This window comes from Hypanus sabinus, chromosome 18 (genome assembly GCF_030144855.1).
Source record: "Hypanus sabinus isolate sHypSab1 chromosome 18, sHypSab1.hap1, whole genome shotgun sequence".
In the NCBI taxonomy this organism is placed as follows: Eukaryota; Metazoa; Chordata; class Chondrichthyes; order Myliobatiformes; family Dasyatidae; genus Hypanus; species Hypanus sabinus.
The window spans coordinates 25,879,018-25,894,176 of NC_082723.1; the positions used below are offsets into that span (position 1 = coordinate 25,879,018).

Consider the following 15,159-nt stretch of genomic DNA (forward strand, 5'->3'; position numbering starts at 1 on the left):
AGTGACCAAAACTGCACACCATATTCCAAATTGTGCCTCATTAACATCTTGTACAACTTCAATATCACATTCCATCTCCTGTGCTTAATACTTGGATTTATGAATGCCAATGTGCTGAAAGATTTTTTTATGACCCTATCTGCTTGTGACACCATTCTCAAAGAATTATGGATCTGTACTCCCAGATCCCTTGGTTCTGACATACTACTAGTGCCTTACCACTCACCGTACGAGACCTAACACATCCCCCACCTCTCTCCCTACCCCCACCTCCCGCCCCGGTTGGTCCTACTGAAGACCTGTCTGCATTAAATTCCATCTGCCAATTTTCAGCCCATTTCACCAGCTGGTTCAGATCCCACTGCAAGCTTTGATAGTCTTCCTTGCTGTCATTACACCCTAAGTCTAGGTGTCACTGCAAATTTGTTGATCCAGTTTACCACACTGCCATCCAGATCATTGTTAAGATGACAAACAACGGCAATCTGTGGCACACCTCTAGTCATAGGCCTCCAACCAGAGATGCAACCATTTACTACCACTCTCTGGCTTCCTGCGTAAATCCAATGCCCAGTCCAATTTACATCCTGACTATGTCAATGATATTAAACCTGATAAAAATAAGCCAGCTGTAATACCTCCAACTTTTGTAGGAAACACTACAGAACATCAGTTAAGAATTTTGTAGATTTGGCTTTGAATATAAAGCTTTCCAGATGAATAAAGCATTTGGTAAACATTTAACATGTATAGCAGAAAGCATCATTAACTACCGCCTCCTCCACTGTCAGATTACGTCCAAGCAGAAGTTAGAGGAACAAGACCTGGACAGTCTCCAACCTGGTAGCATGAACAGAGTTCTCAAGCTTCCTCTCCCTGTATCCCATGCTCTCCGATTATCTCCTATCACCTTGCTTCCACCAGGCACCACTCAGCTTTTGATACCATAACTGTCCTCATTTACATGTCACATGGATTGACCTGCTCATTTTTGCTCCATCCTGGCCCTCCACCTTTGTATAGTGGCTATCTCCCTCTTTTTTCCTGCCCAGATGATGGGTCTCAACCTAAAACATTGACTGTTCATTTCTCTCCATAGCTGCTGCCTGATCCACTAAGTTCTTCCAGTGCCTCGAGTTCCAGCATCTATAGTCTTGTGTCTCCTGTTAACCAAGGTTCTCTTTTTTTCCTCCAAATAAACCATTCTTGCTTGAGTGACATGTGAAATACGGTGACAGATTTAGGTCATGCATAAGATTTGGTTACACAGCCAGTTAAAACTGTGACTAAAACTATGAACTAAGTTTGATCTGGACTAGTCTTAATGAGGAAACGATTCCTATTCAGAGATCTTCTTTGCTGACTTGAAACATACACTGTTCAAACTAGTTAGCAAGAGAGGCCCAAAACTTAATAGAACAGGAATGGAGTGGATTGAATTCAAGATTCAAAAACTATTTATTTACAAACCAATACATGTTTATAATTTTCATCATGCGTTCACTTGCATTATTTTTGCCAAAACCGAATGAATAAACAAATTCAATTCAGTCAGCACAAAATAAACAACAATATTTTTTCCTCCATTCCTCCTAGCCGTGGGCACATAAAGAACACCTCTCTCAGTGAATTTTTTGTTTGCACAAATTCCAAAGATCACATACCAATTCAAGCTTCCTCGGACATACAAAGTTTCATTTATTTTCAAAGTTAAATGGATGCCATTTTTTCAGCTTAGCCATACACAAGGCTTTAAACAACAATTTCAATTGATACATGTAATGCCTTGCAGCTTTGAGTAACACTGCTGGGTTAACCATAATCAAACACAAAGTTAAAGGAAATGAAAATTTGACGATCACATCATACCTGATCAGATAGCTACTTCTACAAATTCCAGAATCTACAATAACTGCAAACAGCTCAACAATTTCAGATGTTTTACGTGGTTAATTAAGAGGAACTGGGGCATAGTGGTTATATTACTGAATCAGTAATAACAGTGGGCTACACTAAAGAAACACGACTTCAAAGTCTGTTAACTGAATATAACCAATTTGAATTAACCTGCAACTTGGATAGAAAGACGCAAAATAAAAAGCTAGTGACATTAATAATGACAAGGCAATGATGCAAAAGATCTGAAATAAAAATGCAACAGGTTGTGTAGTGTCTGTGGACAGTTAAACAGAATTAATATTTCATCTCAGATTCCACCATCTGCAGTCTTTTATGTCTCCTTGATATTTCAATCAATGAGTTTTTATAAGAACAGTTGAATATGTTTTAAGTTGCAAAGGAGAAGGAGAGGTGGAGAGACTGTCCAATTTCAATGGTCAAGCGAAAGTAGATGACACAGTCCTTGGCTGAGAGTGGGTGGTGTTAATTACAATTTATCTTAAGGAAATAAATGCTGAGAGCTGAATGAGCAAGAGAACGGATTGGCCTGCTTTGATTTCAGAAACAAGATAAAGTGGTTGACTTTTAACCGAGCTGTAGATGCCAGAATACATTTTAATTCAATGGCAATGAGAGTAAATGCTGGCATTACCAGTAAGTTGCACATTCCACGGATGAACAAATAATTAATACAGGTTTTACAACAAAACTGTTTTACACAGAACCTATCTCCAAAAACTTGATGACCTTCAGTTTATACAAGTCAGTTATCAAAGAAGCTGGGCTGATATACTATCTCAAAAAGGTCATTCTTGCATTGTTTTACTTGTATATGTCCTAGAAAGAAATTGTTCTTTTTTTAATTTAAAGATTCAGGCCCAACGAGTCTGTGCTGCCCAAACATGTCCATGTGACTAATTAATCTACAAACCTGTATGTCTTTGAAACGTGGGAGGAAACTGGAACACCCAGAAGCCGATGCATTTACAAGGAGAACGTACAAACTACTTACATTCAGCAGCAAAATTGAACCTGGGACGTTGGCACTGTAAATGCACTATGCTATCGGACTACCCAGTATCCATATTTTGCTCTTGCTCCAGTATCCTCATTTCCCCTACCATATAGTTTCAGAAATCACCTTCATTTTGTATTATAAATAGCTCCCACAATGTAGACCATCCTGACCTTTACAACAGAGCTGCAGGGGAATTTCTTTCACCAGAGGGTGGTGAATCTGTGGAATTCATTGCCACAGATGGCTGCGGAGGTCAAGGTCACTGGATATACGTAAAGAGAAGATTGATATGTTCTTGATTAATAAGGGCATCAAATGTTACAAGGTGAAGGCAGGAGAATGGGTTGAGAGAGAAAATAAATCAGCATGATCGAATAGCGATGCAGACTCAATGGGGTGAATGCCAAATTCTGATTCTATGTCTTATGGACTGGACACATCACAGCCTGATATGGAGCTTCCAATGTGCAGTATCACAAGGGACCATAAAGGGTTCTAATTGCGACTATCACAAGCACAACCCTCCCCACCATCGAAATATCTTCAAAAACCAGTAGCTTAAAAAGGCAGCACAATCTAATCATCAAAGACACTCACTATCTTCTCATTACTATCATTAGGGAGGAGGTACAGGAGCCTGAAGACCCACATTCAACACTTCTGGACTAGCTTCTTCCCTTCCACCCATATTTCTGAACATTACTTATTATTTGTTTTTTGCACTATGTAGTTTTAATTTATAGATATTTATGAATTTGCATTGTACTGTTGATACAAAACAAATTTCAATTCATATGTCAGTGATAATAAATCTGATACTGATACAGAGCAAGAACTTGAGTTAACTTTGAATTCATCAAGCTATTACATTAGAAACAAAAGGTCACTGAAAATTCCAATTATTAACTGCTATTGCAAGCTGCATATTTCTACTTATGCAGCATATTCTCCTCTGACTCAGAAGAAAGTTTTCACATCCCTACTCTACATACACAGGCTAGTATTTGAATATGTTAGAAGCGTAATTTTTTGGTGCAAGGCTTTGAAACCCTGCTCTCTATTCAAGAGGAACCCAAAAGTTAGTGTCCTGGTCACTGCTACAAAACCAACTCTAATTGATTATTTAGCCTACTATTCCTCTGTACAGTGGAGAGCATTCTGACTGGATACATCATAGCCTGGTATGAAGGCTCAAATGCATAACATCAAGAGAGGCTGCAGAACCTTATAGATTTAGCCAGCTCCATACAGGCACAATCCTCCCCACCAAGGACATCTTAACGAGGCACTGCCTCAAGATAGCGCCATCATCAAGAATCCTCACCATCCAAGACACGTCCTCTTCTCAAGCAATGACCCATTGATTCAGAAACTACTTCTTCCCCTCTCCCATCGGATTTCTGAATGGCCTACAAACACTACCTCACTCTTCCTTTTTCTCATACTATTTATAGTAGTATGTCTTTCCACTATTCTGTAGCCAAAAAACACCAAATAAATCTGATCCTGATTCGGGACTTGTAGTGTACAAAGCAGCTTCCATGATTTCATGCACTGGAATAAAGGTCCTCCCTTGGTTACAGCACGATTCTGATCCTAGGAAACGTTCAGAACTCAGTTCACAACTATAAAATATAACTGCAAATTGAATTCCCAGGCAGAGGATGCCTACAACAGCTGGCAAATCCATACTGTCAGGCTCACAACCACCCACTCATATGTACAGGTTGCACACAAGTCGGGTGTTCTTAACTTTGGGATGACTTGCACTGGTTTGCAATTGAACCTTTACAGTCACATTTTGCACAAACTCAAGTTCATTTGGTCCAAATCCCATTTGAACTAATAGAAAACAAGCATCATCCCACCTCAGCAGAGATACACATGGTCATAGACTTTTGAAGCTCCACAAATTACTCCAAGACTAAAAGTGAGGAAAAGAGCTCCAGCTAGTCTTTGGCCTGTGCCTCTGAATAATTTATTGAACTTGTTTGAAATTAACAGGGCTTCATACTCCACCTTATTCTTCCCATGAGAAAGCAAACAGCATCTGCTATGTACCATCTTATAATCAGAATCAGGTTATATATTGTGACACTTGTTGACTTTACAGCAGCAATACATAAGAGAAAAAACTGGATTACAGTAAATATTATGAATAAAATTGTTAAACAGATAGTGCAAAATAATTTTTTTTTAAAAAGTAGTGAGATAGTGCTCATGCGTTCAATGTCCATTCAGAAACCAGATGGCAGAGGGGAAGAAGTTGTTCCTGAATCATCGGGAAATGTGGAGAAACACAATTACGTATTCTGCAATTGTCTTACTATTAACTTTCAGGCACTTATGATTGGAATGGTGTTGGAAAATTACTTGGTAACAATAGATGCAAATTTCCGACACTGACAGTGAACATGCAGAAAAGAGGAAGCATGCACACACTTCCTACCATGATTAGTGGGCAGAGATGACAATCACATTCTCAGTTCCCTGGCTGTGTTTCAGAACATCCTTTAGGTTACCCGATTGTTCATAGTGCAGACCACTAAGAAGAAAAATAAAAACCAGAATTGCCCTGCAGTAAAACTATGCCACAGAACAAAAATATCATTCAAGCTCATTCCACCAATGGGCCAAAGAGAATTAATCAAATCAGAAATTTTAGCTTAATTACCAAAGCAAAGACGTTACTATGTACTGCTTCTAGTAAAGATATTTTAGGCAACAAATCCACAATAAATAATCAAGAGATTCTGTAGATATTGGAAATCCAGAGTAATACACACAAAATTCCTGAGGAACTCAACAGGTCAGGCAGCATCTATGGACAGGAATAAAGAGTCAACGTTTTGGGCAGAGGCCCTTCATCTGAAACATTAGACTCTATTCCTCTCCATTGATGTTACCTGACCTGCTATGTTCCTCCAGCATTTTGTGTGTTACTACAAATGTTCTTGATATTGCCCAGCCCCAAATGCAAAAACATCAAGTAAAACTACACAAGATTTATCATCTCCTCCAACCAATTTCTTTGACAACCCCTCCGGCAGCTGGAATAAACACAAAATATTGCATCCTGCTTCGAAGTCAGAAATTCTCCTAATGTACTGGAGGTGTGCCATCACTGAACTATAAACCAAAATTAATTCACAATTATTTTTATTCTTTACTGTGGTTATTTACTTTTCAGAGGTTGGCTACCACTTTTAACTGCCTCGTAACCAATAAAGTATGAGACACTTTGTATGAGAACTCAGTATACAAAGCTATTTCTCCTTTCCAGTTATAAAATTTTTGTTTTCCTTGCTATTGTTCCATTATAACAATTCAGAAATCAGCAAGATTCCAGTGTACTTTGGAATGTAATTGTCAGTTATCTTCATTACACCTTTCATGGCCTAGGTCATCTCAAAGTCCTTGGGAGTCCATGAAGTACTTTTGAAGTACAAGGAAGTCAGCAAAAAATTTTAATGCAAGAATGACATAGAACTTAGCAAGCAGAAATAGGAAACCTGATCCAAGACAACTGAACAAGTGCTAAAAATGCCACCACCTTCTCTCACCTCACTTGTTCTCAGCCAATCCAAATGTGTTTCAATTCTCTTCTCCATGTACTTATTTAGTTTCACCTAAAACTCATCTAGTCACCACAAATACATACTCATTAAAAATTATAAAGTATTCCATGTTGATCATGAAACAAATTTGCATGTAATATTTTTTAATCATGCCTGTTTTCCAGAGTTAAATTAATACAGCAAGATATTTACATGCTACCATTAAATCATATGGAGATTTATTAAAAATGAACAATGAAGGATTAAATTCAGTCCCATCTGATATCAATGTGTTTCAGAATCCACTTTCATGAACTAACTGACTAAAAATGCTAATTGTTGTCAAAAAAACTTTTCTTCCAGTTCCTATGCAGGGTTGAACATTTATCCCAAGTTTTTCTTGTGAGTTACTGAGGGATCTTTCAATTGCTTTGCAGAAAGGCGTTGGCCTGAAGGATCACATAATTGGAAGAAATGTACAGCAGTGGGAAGATTGGATGTTTAGAAAAAAGGATTAGAAGCAAAGGGGACAATTATCAGACTAGTTCAACGAGTCTGGGTTCATAATCTAGATCAGGTTCTCAAGGTAAAACTGGTTAAGAATGGATTTATAAACAAGATTTAGTAACTTTTACACTTAAAACCTTTATGTGCTTGATTGGCTTACACATCCACTCAAAAATATAATTCCAAACCATTTGAGTGTATTGGTTGGTTCTTGTTGCAGCTGTAGGTAGCTTTGAAAAGAAACAGAAGAGCTTCATTTTGCTTTGCATTTTCTATTGAATTGAATAAAGTCATTGATGTTTCATATTACAAAAGAGCTATTTTTGATAATTTGCCAATTCAGTCATGTGCATCAGAATACTCATTAGACAATAATTCGACAGTGTATCTGTCATGACTGTGCAGTGCCCTTAAGTACAACACTGCCAGAAGTATTAAGGATCCAGCTGTCCTTTGATAAGATAATACAAGTTTGATGCCCAATGCATCACTGCCACCAGTTTACCCACCATCAAGGACATATATACAGAAAGGTGCTGGAAAAGGGCCAGTAACATCATGAAGGATCTCACACACCCTGTTCATGAACTGTTTATCCTATTCCCATCAGGGAGGAGGCTACGTAGCACTCACACCAAAAACAGCTACTTTCCCCAACCAGTAAGGCTGATCAACACCTCCTCCACCACCACTTTCTTTCCCGTCAGTCACCTTATGTACAGCCTACCGTCACTTTACGGACATACAATTAGCTTATCTATATACGCTATCTGATGTATTTTTATTTAATGTGTGCTTCATTACTATTGTGCTCTTCATCTTTTGTGGGTTTTCCTGTATTGCATTGGATCCAGAGTGATAATTATTTTGTTCTCCTTATACTTGTGCACAGAAAATGATTTTAAACAATCTTGAGTCTCTCTCTTGAAGTTTCACATCAATAATCTGGAGATCAGAAGTTATTCCTAGAATGCAAGGTAGTTGTTAGTTACTGCCATGATGACTCATGTCCTTCCATACAAAATCAGAAGAGTAAGTGGTGTGTGTAGTTCATCTCCAAATTACACTGTCCAGGGAGCAGTGGAAAACTCAAATGGACTAGAATGTACAGACTTACTTCTGTTCCTTGTCCTCACTTTCCACTTCATTCAGTTTGATCTTATTGTAAAAATTGAGCAAATGCAGGCAAGGACTGGTTATGTTTTTTTAAATAAGATAATGCACCAAAAAATGATCTGAGATCAATTAAACAGGTACTTTGGATGAGCTGGAATGTTACAAGTCTTTATTTAGTGATAGTTTCTGCACTTGTCAGTGAGGTGGGGGGAAAGTGGGGGGAGGGAGGAAATAGAAGAGCAAACACATAGGACATGGCAAAACATCCCAATCTTCAACTTTCCATATTGTGAAATCATAGAAGTTTCTAGCCATGAAATTATTCCAAATATCCAAATTGTCTCTTACACAAATCAGTGACTAAGATTTTTTAAATTCCTATATTTACGTAAGTTTTAAGTTGTTGCTCAGTTGAAAACAAATGCTTTAAAAATGAACACAATTCCAGGTTCTCAAATATACTTGACTTTTAACCACCATCTAAGATAACCTCAGCCACTCGTTTCAGAAACAATTAGGCAGTGGATTCACTACTAACCTAGACCGTGAGTGAATAAATAAAATCCCAATACAGTTACATATTGTCACTACAATTTAAGCTGTTTACTATGCTACACATAGTTAAAATCTTACAAAAAAACAGTTCATAAAAACTTTCAAATGTATTCCTAGACGTACATATATAGAAATCAGATGGATTAAAAAAACAGATGCAGTAAAAATAACAGATGCAGTAAAAATATATCAGCTAAAAATAAAAATTATACATTGCCTTCTATAAAACAAGCAATGCTTTATAACTGAGCTACAGTAACTGAACACGGAGACAACGCGAGGTGTCACAGGAACCGAGGTTAAAGTGAACTGTCTGCGGATTCCAGAGAAATCAGCAAGCAGGTCGCGACAGAAATGCTGGCGTACTCCGGCTCAGTGGGTCCCGGCGCGGTACGCGTGATGCTGACCGCCCCGCGGGTTCAGTGCTCCCGGGGCCGCGTAAGGGTGGCCAGGCCTGCACCTGGCAACCGCCGCCGCCCGAATGTCGAGCTAGGCCACAGCCCCAGGCTGTCCGCCACCGGGAGGTGCTGGAGAACCACCGGGTTCTGAGCACAGACCTCTCTTCCTTCGCCTTTTGAGCGGAGAGACTCACCGAGCACAACCGAGGACTCCACCACTCCTTCGCACCAGCCACCACCAACGTCCTTTCTCCCTCCGCCTCTCGTCTGCGGCTGTCACGGCGGGACGCCAGTGCGCATGTGCCGGCAGCCCTCTGCATGCTGGGACTTGGGTTCTTTCATTGAACGCAGGAGAACCCTGTCCTCTGTGCTTCTGACAAATGGACTTCTCGTACGAAGCTCACCAGCTAGAAAAGGGAAAGGCCAGTTGCCAGCGGGAATCTGCTTTCACATTAAACAAGTTCATAGCAAATAACATTTTAAAAACAATTCCTTGTGTGAATGAGGATGACTTGCTTCTATACACCAGGGGCATATTCTTACTCTCTCCAAAGGCAGTATCTGCAGGTTTGTCAGTAAAGTAATATCCACCATCAAAGATCCCCATCACCTAGGCCATGCCACCATCTCGGTGCTGTCATCGTGCAATAGATACAAAAGCCTAAAGTTCCATCACCAGGTTCAATGACAGCTACGATCATTCAATTCTTGAATCAACCAGACACCCTAATTACTACAGTTTAGCAACATTATGACCGCTTTGCCCGAAAGTGGACATTTTTAAATTCTACTTGAGCTCTAAGCTTTATTTGTTACATGTACATAGATCGTGTTTTTCTTGTGAATATTGCACAGTTTGGCTCTTATTGAGGCAATCTGGGATGGTTCCGGATTTCAGCCAAAGCGAAAAGAGACAGGGCAGCAGTTCTTCGCTATCAATATTGGTGCACCTCAGAGGTGTGTGCTTAGCCCACTGCTCTACTCTCTCTATACCCATGACTGTGTGACTAGGCATAGCTCAAATACCATCTATAAATTTGCTGATGATAGATTTGCTGATGATTCGACCATTGTTGGTAGAATCTCAAACGGTAACGGGAGGGCGTACAGGAGTGAGATATGCCAAATGGTGGAGTGATGTCACAGCAACAACCTGGCACTCAATGTCAGTAAGACGAAAGAGCTGACTGTGGACTTCAGGAAGGGTAAGATGATGGAACACATACCAATCCTCATAGAGGGATCAGAAGTGGAGAGAGTGGGCAGTTTCAAGTTCCTGGGTGTCACAGTCTGATATGGGGGAGAAGGGGGCTACTGCACAGGATCAAAAGAAGCTTCAGAGGGTTGGAAATTTAGTCAGCTCCATCTTGGGCACTAGCCTACAAAGTACCTAGGACATCTTCAAGGAGCGGTGTTTCAGAAAGGCAGCGTCCATTATTAAAGACGTCCAGCACCCAGGGCATGCCCTTTTCTCATTGTTACCTTCAGGTAGGAGGTACAGAAGCCTGAAAGCACACACTCAGCGATTCAGGAACAGGTTCTCTCCCTCTGCCATTCGACTCCTAAATGGACATTGAACCCTTGAACACTATCTCACTTTTTAAATACATATTATTACTGTTTTTGCATGTTTTTATCTATTCAATACATGTATACTAATTGATTTACTTATTTTTTCTTCTATATTATGTATTGCATTGAACTGATGCTGCTAAGTTAACAAATTTCACGACACATGCTGGTGATAATAAACCTGATTCTGATTCTGAATATTGCTTATATGTTTTGTGTCTGTACTACTGCTGCACCTGTGCATAATATGCTTGTGCAGATGATAATAAACCCAGAACTTTGACTCCTTGTGTGTTCTGCAATAAGCAATGAAACCAATTAGGGAAACAAAGGACTCTGCCTAATTTGGAGCAGGAGGTATTTGATGGATGGATGGATGGGTGTGTAATTTGCAAGTTACAATCTGCTGGAGGAACTCAGTGGATCAAGCAACATCTGTGAGAGGAAAGGAACTGCTGATGACATTGCATCTTGGTGTTGGGTGAACTGTAAACAGAAGAGGAAAACCTGACTGATACATTTCTGTTCCTCGACTGGGAACACTGAGAGAAAGCTGAAGTACAAATTCAGGGAAATGCAAATAAACTTTAAAATATCTTTAGTAATGACCTGACCACATTTTGCATTTAGGTTGGGTTAGTAAATTAGAACTGCTGAAGGGTCTCGGATCAAAACAGAAACTGTACTCTTTTTCGTCACTGCTGCCTGGCCTGCTGAGTTCCTCCAGCACTTTGTGTGTGTTGCTACCAAAAAGTAAACCTGACATGAATATTTTCTGTCCAACGGAGGTCACCAATTGGAATGTCAATGACTTGAGCCCTGTCTTCAGCTTTCAATACTGAGGTATAGACTCAAATCCCATATTTTTTCATTATCCCTCACATGATTCAGTCATACGATCTCTGAAGATCTACCCTAGACCCAACATATTGAAGCAATTATAAAGAAGGCATACCAGCTGCTATACTTTATTGGGAGTTTGAAGAAACTTGGTATGTCACCAGAGACACTAGCAGGTTTTCACTGATGCACTAAGGAGAGTATTCTGATTAGTTACATCACTGTCTGGTATGCACAGGATCAGAAAAGTCTGCAGAGGGTTGTAAACTCAGTCAGCTCCATCATGGGCACTTGCCTCCCCACCATTGGGGACACTAAAAGACACCTGAAAAGACACTATCTCAAGAAGGTGGCAACCATCATTAAGGACCGTCATTATCCAGGATATGCCCTCTTTTCATTACTACCATGAGTAGGTATAGGAGCTTGAAGATACATATCCAATGTTTTAGGAACAGTTTCTTTCCCTAGACATCAGATCTCTCAATGCACCATGAACCCATAAACACTACCTCATTCTTTGCACTGTTTATTGATAGGGAAATTAGACCTGATTGTGATTCTGAAGGTCCATCAATCTGTGAGAGTGAGGTTGAATCAATTAACTTGGAAATAAAAATGATAGGTTTTTCAAATCCAATGTATCTGCAGAACAAACCAAGTTACAGTTATAACAAAATACTGTCTAATATTTCCATTACCTAATAACAGAAAATCAAACAGGAACAGGCCAGAGCATGTTTCTAAACAGGATCATTAAAACTAAAGAAGTTACTCCACTGGAGGAATCATTCAGCTCATAATATCCACACTGGCCTAGAAAGAGTTAATTAAGGTCATTCTGAAATCAATCTGCAGTCCATAGCTTTGTAGAATAGACAATCTGATGTGCTTCCAAACAAAGCTCTTCACCACGGGGAAAATTTGGCTATTTTCTCCACGGGAACTAACTTACCCGCCACAAGTTTCCAAAGGTATATTTTTCCTTTCAAATGGACAAAGAAATGGCATTAGCTACCTGGAAAACTTAGACACCAACTGATGTCAAATGTCGCCATCTGTATTTCCTCAACATCCTAGGCTGCAGCTGGTATTTGCCCTCACTCAGTATCAAGAAAATTACAGCATTTTATACTCTGTTTTCAATCCATTTATCCATAATCATATCTAGTTATCTGGGAAAGCCAAAATATTCTATCAGTTGCTGTTCCTAACACAGTTTTTTGTTTCATGAGAATTCGCCATACTTATAAACCTCAAGATATTGGATGCAGTGGTGTGAATGAGACTCAAATGTCAGAGATAAGTAATTTAGTCACAGAGTGGCAGGTACGTGAAACATGCTGCCAAGGGTGGTGGTAGAGGCAAATACATTAAGGACATTTAGTGACTGTTAGACAGGCACATGGATTGGATGGAGGGCAATGTGGGAAGGAAAGGTTTGATTGATCTTAGGATGTTAAAAGGTGGCACACTACTGTGGACTGAAGGGCCTGTACTGTGCTGTATTGTTCTATTTAATCCCTAGAGAAATATTGCCATTACCATCCTGTATGTTGATTCCTTTGCTCTCACTTTACATCACCCAATGAAGTTTTAAGAAGACTACAGACTATTTGGAAAACTCTTCAGTTCAAAGATGTGCAGTGCACATCTAAGAAGGTATCATTGAAAGTGAGGTTGGCAAATACTTTACACAAGAGATGGAAAAGTGGTGTTGGTTTAGAGGAGTAATGTATTTCTAACATTATTGCATACCATAAGAGAGACATGAACAGAGAGAAAAGAAGTGGAACTGAAGATAAAAATAAATCAGATCCATATAATGATTTTCTATTTCTTCTTGTGGGCTGCAATAATCGTTACAACAGCACACATTCTATGGCACATTATTTCCACAAGGTATAAACCTGAGAGAAACCAGTTAGCTGTTGAAGGATTGTCCATGTGTTGCACTTTCAAACAAAAAAATGATTATACAAATAATTAGCTTTATTTGTCCCATGTACATTGAGACATACAGCAATAATCAACATTTGCATCAAATCAAAACAGCAAGGACTATGCTGGGCATTCCACACATGTCACCATGCTTCTGTCGCTAACATAGCATGTCCAAAGCAGATCTATCCTAACTGTGCATCTTTGGAATGTGGGAGGAAACCAGAGCACCTGGAGGAATCCCACACAATCACTGCGAGGACGTATAAACTCTTCACAGGCAGTGGCAGGAATTGAACCCCAATCAGCGATCACTGGTGCTATAAAGTGATGTACAGATTTCTCCACTTAAATGAGATTTCCTTCCCATGCATAAGGTGCTAAGACGCAAATTACAAATGAACTGGAAGGAAATGCTAGTTAAGGGTTTGTGCTGACTGATTCTTAATTCTACAATACATTGGCATTTTGCACAGGAAAGCTTTAGTGTTTTTCAGTAGCTTGAACATTAGGTCACATTGCAAAGGCTCTGGAGCTGTGGAGCAGCTGACAGGGAGCTAGAGCCTATGGACCTCCCAGCCCACTAGACACTACGGAGTTGGGCCTGGCTTAACAGCCTTTCAAATATTTCACTGCAGTAGTGTTTGTCAGGGTTCATCCCAAGCATCTCTGTAACTCAGAACTCTGTGCTTTACAAGTTGCACACATTATTTGCACAGCGTGAAGTGGCCTCTGGTTCTCAAAACCTCAGATCTTCCTGTGCAGGGAGTTGTCCCCAAGCAAATGTTCCAGGGTCTACACTCAGTAATCATTTTATTAGATACTCATATACACATGCTCATTAATGCAAATATCTAATTAGCCAATCCTATAGCAGCAATAATCATGTGCAGTCACGAGCTTCAGTTGTTGTTCAGACCAAATATCAGAATGAGGAACAAATGTGATCGAAGTGACTTTGACTGTAGAATGATTGTTTGTCTCTGGCTTGAGTATCTCAGAAACCTCTGATGTCCTGGGATGCTCATACACAACAGTCTCTAGAGTTTAGAGAGTGGTGCAAAAAACAAAAAAAATTCAGTGAACAAAAGTTCTGTGGGTAAAAATGCCTTGTTAATGAGAGAGTCAGATGAGAATGGCCAGACTGATTCAAGCTGACAGGAACTCAAATAACCATGCATTACAAAAGTTGTGTGCGGAAGAGCACCTCAGACACACAATATATTGAACCTTGAAGCGGATGTGCTATAGCAGCGGAAGACCATGGACACACACAGTGGCCACTTTATTAGACACAGGAGGTATCTAATACAGTAGCCACTGAGTGTAAATTAAGCTTTTTCTAGACAATATTCATACCATATGCAGTAAGTTCTCTTTATTCAATGTACCACCGATTCAGCAGATCAAAACCACTCTGGTTTCCTCCTCGAATAAGAAAACCTGAGATGTGGTGCAACCACTGTAAAAGCTCTATGACCAGAATATCTATGACCTCCCACCCTTCCTCACAGAGGGACTGAAACTTATGAGTAACTTGTTTGATCATGGAATATAACTAAAGGAAATGCAGCTATAATATTAAACTTGTATGCAAGAGGAATTACCAATCCTACTGAAAATATTAACATTTGAATATTTGAATCTGTTGCATATTTGCATAATTTATTATTAAAATGCATTTTGGTAAAAAATCATGCCTGCTGTCTATGATCATCCTGTTGATATAAACAGACTTTTAATATTCAATACTAAA

The 15,159-nt window shown here is 39.5% G+C and overlaps 1 protein-coding gene across 11 annotated transcripts in view; it reads right to left on the reverse strand.

Annotated features, from left to right (window-relative positions):
- gapvd1 (GTPase activating protein and VPS9 domains 1) overlaps positions 1–9,355 on the reverse strand; it is a 114,220-nt gene extending 104,865 nt beyond the window's left edge. For 9 of the 11 annotated variants that reach the window (XM_059993901.1, XM_059993900.1, XM_059993894.1 and 6 more), the window contains exon 1: positions 9,245–9,355. The gene's annotated coding sequence lies outside the window, so the exon portion shown is untranslated. Of the gene's footprint in view, positions 1–5,366; positions 5,463–9,244 lie in introns of all 11 variants that reach the window. The other 2 variants (XM_059993891.1, XM_059993893.1) reach the window with 2 other exon arrangements.
- Positions 9,356–15,159: the final 5,804 nt, after the last annotated feature.